We start from the raw sequence: 9,455 nt of genomic DNA on the forward strand, positions 1-9,455 counted from the left end.
AACCATCTTGCGGGATCGTTCCATTCGTTTCGTTCGAGAAGAAATTCATATTACGTCGTTCGGTTGTGCACACTTGGCGAGAATTCGATCTATTGGTTCCACGTTGCGCGTAAAGATAATCGAAACTCACGCGTGGATACGCGTCGGTACTAGAAAAGAGGTTCAAGACCGTTGAAGGGAAAGCGTTCGCTCTTTCTTTCGATTGTAAATCCATCAACGAGACGTAAAGAAGCACCGTTAGGATAAATTCGCGCGTTTATAAAATGACGGTTCGTGCGTGGCGGATCGCGGCTCGAGAACGGTCCGCGTCCATTTTGCAAAGTGCGCGCGAAGTGAGTTCGGTCGTCGGTAGGTCGAAGTCGACGCGGTGGCAGAAATGCGTGGTACTTACGCGGGCATACGTGAGCGCGTACGTGTGGAAACGTGTGTAGAGAAACGCACAGAGGTCGGAACGACAGCGAGGTCAGGGGTGCGGGGTGAGTGTAGATTGAGGGGACCCCATGGAGTCGTGAAATCCATCAGACCAGGCCTCGAGCCCCGTTTGCCAGCGCTACTTACGGTGGTGCGGCGAGAACGGCATCAACGGGACTGCGAACACCTAGAAGATGTCGGAAAAGAAGAAGGGTGGGAGGGAAGGAGGGGCAAGAGGGCCACGAATAAAATATCATCCACGGTATGTCCCCTTTGAGAACGCGGCATCCCTTTTCCATCCCCTCTGCCTTTTTTGTTCGTTCTCGCGTCTCAAGGTACCCTCGCTGGCTCTCACCTACTCACCTTCGCGTACGTCCCTGACGCACGTCCGGGCGAGAGTGCACGGTTGTCATTCAAATTTTCAATTTCGATCTCTTTGACGCGGCAAACGCGTCGCCTATACTAGAAGTAACGCTCTCAAAGATACGCCGCGAAGGTGCTCCGTGTCCAAAGATTTTGCTCCGGAATCTGCGGAATATCGAAATACACGATGCAGGGTGCAAAGTAGGACACGAGATGGAGCGAACAACGGTACAAAATAATAGTTCCATTCGTAACTCGTTCGACGCGATAGCGCGCAATAGTGCGTATTTGCATCGATTAGATTTTACAAAAACGATTTTATTTTACAAACGCACGCGTAGAGCTGTGCCCTAACGGTGGTTCGTATTTCTTGATTAAAATTAAAAACGGTACGACATATTTTACTATTTTCCTTGTATCTCTGACATTATTTTCCTTCAAATGAACAGAATTTCGATAGAATTGAACAGAAAACTTTCAGTTTCCTATTCCTCGCGAACAATTCCAAAAAGTAACGATATGCCTCTTTTAAAACTTTCATCGCGATTCATAAAGGATTTTGGGCTCAAGTTCTTCGACATTTTAATTAAAACACTTTGATTTTGCACGAGGTGCGTAACGGATCCCTTTACCGTTATTCGATCGTGGAATAACAAAGAGTCGATGTTCGATCTATCGAACGTGTTCCAATGTTTAAACGACGCGCGGTAGATTCGTTTCGAAAAATTCGTAATCACTCGATAGGCTCGCGGTGTTTTCCTGGAGGAACGATAAACTACCCTCCGCGTTTCCATCGACGTTCTCGTTCTCGTCGCTGTCGTCGAACGAAAGAAAAGAATCACGAGGAAAGAAAATCTCGGAGTCCGCGTCAACGGACAATCCAAATTCCATAAAGTCCCGCACTCGGTGCTTCATCGGAGGAAAATTCTTCGCCCGGGAGATCGCGCAGCGAAGACGAGGGAAGTAGACGGGGGAGAATAGGCGGTTCTTAAATCTGAAAAATTAAATTATATCGCCGTAAAGAACGATGCCCGGGGGTTTAGCGTCTCGCGGATGGGGCAGAGCGTGTACACGGTGTGGAGACCGTTGAATAAAAACAGCATTAGTCCGTACATAATGTATGGACGATGGCGACGCGTCTTGCGCTGTATCGTATACAGGAGAAAGAGGAAGGATGTTCGGTACAGAGGACGAGCAAAGGGAACTATACGAGAATGTTGGGAGTCGTAAAGCATCCGCTTGCTCGCATCTCGCCCGTTATAATAATTTAGTTCATAAAATTTGTCCCCAAACCCGACCGGTACGGTCTGCCATGGGATTTCGCGGACAGCTGGAACAGAGAAGGTCATTTGCCTCCGGGCAACTTTGATTTACGGAATAGGTCGATAACAAACCGTATTAGTCGCCCGTTTCAAAATGGTATTAGTTACACGGCTGAAATTGAAAATACAGCGGCACCGTGCACCGCAAAGGGTGTCCCATTTTAATCGATCCCCGCGAATATCGTCGAAATGGTCGGTGATATCGAAAAACGTTTCGCATGAACGTCGAAGAATTCCAAAGGGGATATTACACGGTGAACATGATTTCTTTAACGGCGGTTTCGACGTACATCGACGGTCGCTGTCATCTTTTTAAACGCAATCGTGTATTCCTTCCACGTGGCATTCGTTGATCGAGATCGTACGATATCGTTTTGGCACACGAGGCAAAGAAGTTCGCGTATCTGTGGAATCGTGGTGTAGAAATATCGGAGCGTGATCGAAAGCGTGGTAGAACGAACTCGGTGAATCGTTTGCATCGGTGTGCCTTATCGTAATTTCTAGCAAAAGTGATACTTTTGAAGAGTAAGAATGGCGAATTGCGCTCTCAGGGAAATTGTCGATACAGCTTTAGCATTTATTACCAGAAAATACTATCGAAATTGTAAAGTTTCCCAAATTGGCGCGCAATAGTTCCAAACTGCCATAATAAGGAAAAAGTAGGAAAGCGTCAATATGGAAACATTAATTTACACACAAAAATCTGAATATTTTCGAGGTCGCTGATTACCAATCCGAGGCCAACATTGCTGAAAACAAAACGGTTGATCCAAAATGATGAAGGTATTGTATATTTTAACCAATTGACACGTTTACGTATTTTATTATCATATTTACGTTAGTATTCGGGAGATGTCGAATTTGTTCATTACGAATCAATAATCAAAATTCGTTAAAATTTTAAACATTCGATAAAAACTAAATTGCGAATCCAAAATTAAATCGGACTTTGGATCAATTGGTTGAAAGTTTTAAAAGATTTACTAAGGAAACACTAAAAGTAGTCGTTAACACTGGGAAAAAAAAATTGAACAACGACTTCTCTTTGATCGCTCAACTATTAACTTTCCGAATACAGAAACTGTTTTAACGCATCGATCGCATCAACGATTGCTTTTGTTTTTCTTTGCGCATCTATCTATTTTGGAAACAGCAAATAAACGTATCCTAACAATAACCAACAGGTCCGAGTGCATCTAGAACCGAACAAATAATCGTAGAAAAGAAGACAAATATGGTAACTAGAAATGTGAATATTGTTCTGCCTCTTGTACTGAAAAGTATAAGGACTCGCTTATTGAAGAGTGCGTTACAAATGTAATTTGTGAACACATGGAAACTATAGGGGTTGGGAAAGTACTTCTAGAGCCTTTTTGTACGATTTTTGTGACAATTAGATTCAATTACCAACTTCGTCGAGATTGGTCCATATCAGTGGGGTAGTCACAAACACCAGAGCTTCCGTTTTTTATAAGAAATAAATTTTATTTCTAATAATTATCGATGTTGATTATTCTAATTTATAAATGATAGTTTATCTATAATTATAAGTAGGAAATAAACTTGTTTCTTCACACTTCCCACTTGATACATTTAAAAAAACCTTTCAATGGTAAAATAAAATTGTATCGAAACATACATACAGTTAAATAAATAGTAACAGAGTTACAAAGTTAAATAACTGTGTAACAGTGTTATTCATTAATCGTACTATTAAAGTTTAAATTCTGACAACTGTAAGAAAAAATAATGCTATTCGATCCCCGACTGTTTTCGACTATGCTTTTGAATACAAATGATAAACGTTTATCAAGGAAACACTTAAAAATGTCAAGTAACGACCGCTGTTACTTAAAAAAGAGTTGGCTCGAAGATTAAAGGAATAGAAAAAGCGCATACTTTTTACATTTAGGTAAATACCTAGATGATTTGGTTTAAAAAAATAACAATGATCTTCGAACGTCTGGAAAATCTTCGTCGATAACGAAACCACGTTCGCTGCGTAGCGTTCTCCTCGAAATACTTTGATTTTTCGTTTCAAATTGTCCCCAAATACGAGGGTTTATCGATAAGTAACGTTTTCATTCTGGCAAATTTGGTTCAACAAGAGAAAGAACACTGTGACTGGTTCCAAAATGTAACAAAGGTCGTTTATTTCGATCATAGATGTTCATTTTTCGACATAATTGCCACTCAGAGGAGAACATTTTTTTTCGAATGTGCGATTTATTTCACGTTTTGAGAAAACTAGATTTTCCTCGATCCATCCTCGATCTTCTCACGGGTAATTCTGTAATTCAAAGGCTGACTAACGCGGCGAAATTGGTCGTTCCGGTCTTTATTCGTCAAAATTGCTCTTGCTATTGCCGTTTCTTGCAATTCGAGGCCATTTTCGAGCATTATTCGCATCCGAGTGTTTACCGTGGGGACAATTTTCGACGTTAGAAATTGAACTAGTTACCGATCGTTGCTTTGAACGCAACGCGGAGAATTAGAAAAGGAATACAAAAATTGTGAATGTTGATTATGTGTGTATATCTGTGCAACGTTGGACGGTTGTAAGTCTTTTGTCTATAGTTTTGTAGTCTGTGGTGTAAATTATGCGAGAGCGCCAGTAGACACGGCGTATAGCCGGAGTGTGAGAAGAAAGAGAGAGAAGGATAGAGAGTGATATAGAGAACCAGAAAGAGAGTTATTACTGTTCCATTCTACTCACAATTATGTGTACACATATTTTTCTTTCAAATTTGAATTCTTTCTCTATCCCATTATATCCACAAAACTATCGTGCAACTTTTCGAAAAGAACTGCGTTCGATTAATCCCTTGCACTATTTTCACGAGTCCGACTCGTGGTGAAAATTTTAGGCCAAACTTAAATATCACGAGTCTGACTCGTTGTTTAAACCCATGCCAAACACGAGTATCACGTGTTTGACTCGTAATCGACATTTCGGGTCAAACACGAACATCGCGAGTCTGATTCGTTATCGACACTTCAGGCCAAACATCAATGTAATGTGGCTTTGCATGTACCGGAATGTTTTATAAAGTATCATACTACGCAGGATTATTAATTTTAGACTTGTAAGTATTTTTCTATTTAATAGTTTGTCGATATTTAATTGTTTATTTATATTTTGTTTTTCATTTTTAAGTCTGGTCACAGTGACACAATCTGAAAATTGATTTCAGTTCAAAGATTACTGCCGTGGATTTGCTTTCACTTATTTTTATTCCGCTATTAATTAATCATATTATTAATACTTGTACAGAATTTGTTCTAATCGTATTTTTCAAAAGCTTTCGATTCAAATTCGTATAACTTCGATTCAAGTCCATAAGACGGGCGCGTTTATCTTGCACTTGGTCGTAATATATCGTGTTTGAAATTCCGACACTCGGGCTCCGCGGTTCGGCTCCTTCCGTGACCATTCAAGCGAACGGGTTAAGCACGACTTTTTCCGAGTTTCAACGTAGTGCAAATGGTTAATTACCGGCACTTTTCGATTTTCCAAATCTTCGATATTTTGGTAAAGAAAAAATAATCACGGTGGCGGGATCGGTAACAAACGACAGAGAGAGAGAGAGAGAGTGTGTGCGTGCGTGTATGTCTATCTGACGTTCGCCAGACTCGCGAGGAAGAGGATAATAAGAAGAGGATCGACGACGATGGGATTGAATATGAAATCGGTAAAAAGGGTCGCGCGGCGGAGGATGAGCCGAAGATAAAAGAATTTATTAGTAGCGAACCGCGGCAAATACCGATTTGATTTATCAAGCAGGAAATCCTATCATCTCCATACTACAAGACTTTTCACTCCGGGTCTTTGATTAAAATGCGAGCTTAATCATCGCTCTCTGCCGGCACCTGGGGACTTTGCTTGTCGCCTCCTCCGACTCTACAGCCCTCTCTGCGGGCTATAGGGCCTCGCTGTCTTTTCTCTCCCTACCACGTAGCTTCGACGAAAGCTGGAAAACCGGAAGGATAATGCATGACGCGATCTTTTGTTGCTTCGTCGTGACAGAGAGGCAGCAAGAGGCCGAAGAGAACAGAAATTCTCCGGCTTCCCAGCTGCTTGTTTTAAGATATTAAAATGTGTCATCAGTTGATGCCTTCGTTACCGCAACGTGATGGATCCTCCTAGGTAGTTCCTTCTGACGGTCTTCCGTGTCCTCCTTCCCATCTCTTTGATACATCTCGGCTTTAATTACGAGACCGTTACTTTACTTTCAGCGAGCAAGGCCAAGGAGGAATTGCATCGGAGGTTTTCGCGTGGGAAATCGATTCCAAACGATTCGAACGGATATCCTTTTGGTAGACGTGCAACTTCGTCCGAGTCGCTTGGAATCGAGTGCCGGGAATTTCAGAGAAAAATTGTTCCCTCGTTATAGGAGCCTCGTTATATATATATATACGCGCGAACCGTTGAATCCGGATGACGTTTAACGCGGGGGGCTCTTTAAATTTTGCAAGCATGCACGATAAAAGCTCGTACGCTGCTCGTTAAATTATTTTGAGATTAGTTTACGCCGCGTTAAAAGCCCGAGATGCCGTGATTGCTGTATGCCGCTTCCGCAACGATCTCACACCGTTTTGCTCCCCTCCGAGCGTTACCTACCGGAAAAGTTTTGACCTCCTTTATCCGGAACGGAATTTCTACATCGAAGATAATTAAGCGAAACATGCGCCGACAAATACGATCCATCTTCGATCGATTAAAACGATGATTTTTCTATTCGTGATATTCACTACACCAGCGAAGAAACGTACACATCGAACAATTTGCTTACATACATACGTCTACGTGGACTTTGAGAAATAGCAGCAAACACGGTTTTAGTTCAATTTAATCGTATTTTGTTCCGTCGAAATCGATTTTTCCGAAGGAAATCTTCTCTTTTATTCGAACGAATCGTTCGAATAAAAGTTCAATCGTTGGAACTTGCTCGAGATTGCGTTATCCCGGTACGGGGCAATCTCAACGCAGACGCTTTTAAATGTTACTACGAAAAGAACATAATTTTTAATGTCTAATGACGTAATTATTAAGTCGTTAAACGAAAACATAACAGACGAAGCATAAATTCATTTACAATGCAACTAAAAAGTGTATTTAATAATATGACTTTGTGCGAAAAGTTTCAAAGCACGGATACACACAGAGTTCTAAATTACATATTTTACGTTGATAATGCGTTTGTTTTTGTTCATCATTTTTGGTACAAACATACATTCTCTCGATTCACTTTCACGTTTAGTTTTCGCGCTAATACAAATCACCGGGAAACGTCTACCGATCGGTCTGAGAGGATTTGTGTCAGCAGATGTGGAAGTATTTTGTATAAAATTGTGTTTACGGTATTTTTCTCAAAATTTGCGGTATTCAATATTTTTACACGTTTTGAGTTTGTATAAACAATAGGAATTCCGAGCGGTGGTATCCAACGAGTGAAAAAAATACTTCTTATACCATTTTATTGTTTTATTAAGGATTTAACGGAGCTAATGATCGTATCGCATTTGTCGACTGCACCCACTGAAGAATTATAATCGATCGTGCATTTTGTCTTACGTAAAAATTCCCGAATCTCACAATTCATTTTTCTATAATAGTATAGACAAGTTCGGGGGTATGAAAAGTGGCTAGCATAATGACAAAAAAATCGGTAACCATAGAGTTAGAATCGGTAAACATAGAGATGACAGATATATTCGGCTCTATCTGAGTTAAAAATGAATGTGAAATTTAACGGGTGATTAAAGACACCGCTATGGGCGTCGAACGTTGGGTGACTGTAGCCACCGTTAGTAACGGAAAGGTTCGCGTTAAATACGTATACGTGGCTCGAAAAACACGCGACGAACGATTATCGTATACGTTTTCACGTTTTCGCGACAAGGCGTGTACAAGATTTCGCTTTCGACTCTCGAACGAAATTCACGCGGTTGTCTAAGCTCGTAGGAGGGGCGACGATCGACGATCGTCGGGTTTCCAATTTTCGATAAATCATTTCGATTCGAACGCACGGAGCGTCAATAGATCCACAGCGGTATCGGGGACGTAAGGCGTTGGCGAAAGTTAGGGCGAGACGAACGGTGAAACGGTGAAGAGGACAGGGGTGGTTCCAGAGCTCGAAGGTGGAAGAAGGAGAGAAGAAAGGGGGTAGTTCTCCGGGCTTCGAGAGAGTATGGGAAGGCGAAGTAGTAAGGGAAGGGGTTGGGGGGTGCAATTTCCGCGGTTCGTGATTGGGGCAGCCTCCTCGGGGAGCAAAAACTCCATCTACAAATGAACAGCCGTGACAAGGGCCATAATTTCTCGGGGCTGAGCTGCAGCCACCGTGGCTTCTGCCAGCCGCAACCTTCCTTTTCGCTTTTGATACGATCTAGTGTATAGAAGATGGCACGCCCGTGTCGAAGAATTCAGATCCTGAGAACTTCCCGTCACCGCGGTTCTTGGATGAAACCGTCGATGGATTTTCTAGTCGTCGCCTACACTGATCTCGAACAGACGGACGCCTACCGTGTTCGCGAATCCGCGTAACGAGTACAGTTGGCACATGCATCGTGTACAGGAGAAACAACATCACCCATGAAGATGATCTCGAACAATTTCAAACATTCTTAGGTGCATATTTATCCGACGGTTATACTATAACTGCCACGCGACGTAAGAATAATACACGCTGATGCCATTTCTTTTCTTTCTACTTCGCTGCACGTTTTGACAGCAGTTTCACTGGACTGCTTAAGCTTTCTTCTTCGAGTCATGTGTAGGCGAAACGTGAGACACTTTCACAGATACGTAACAAAATTGTCGTTACATCGCGGATAATTGTTTCGCTAAAATTGATTCCGCTCCGTTACGAGATTTCGCAGTCTTTGTTCGTCTTTGTACGTATTGCTCCGAAAGAGTAAAATATTCCAAAATTTAACACGCGTCTACGAAACTGTTACAGAAGAAGTTATCGGTGCTGCTACGATAAATAGTTACATCGACATAAAATAACCAACTATTTGCATACGGTAATTTCTTTAACGCGCTTTGTTAACGCGTTAAGAAATATGCTTCGTTTTCCCAAGTTTTCTGTAACGTATACATACGTATATAATTAGGAAATTTTGCGTTAACATCGATCTTATATTTGTCTTTTAAAAGCGTTTCCGCGTTCACCAATCGCGTCACTCGATTAAACTTAGAGCGATGACGTTCGGTAACTTACGAAAGTATTCGAACGCTTCCAATCTACATCGTTGACAAATAAAATGCACACGTTAGGTTTAAGTTTTCAAGATAAGATCGTGAGTAAGGACACATACGAGTCTCGAGAGTGTATAAATAAAATTGCAAAAAATCTG

Source organism: Ptiloglossa arizonensis, chromosome 1 (genome assembly GCF_051014685.1).
Source record: "Ptiloglossa arizonensis isolate GNS036 chromosome 1, iyPtiAriz1_principal, whole genome shotgun sequence".
Lineage (NCBI taxonomy): Eukaryota > Metazoa > Arthropoda > Insecta > Hymenoptera > Colletidae > Ptiloglossa > Ptiloglossa arizonensis.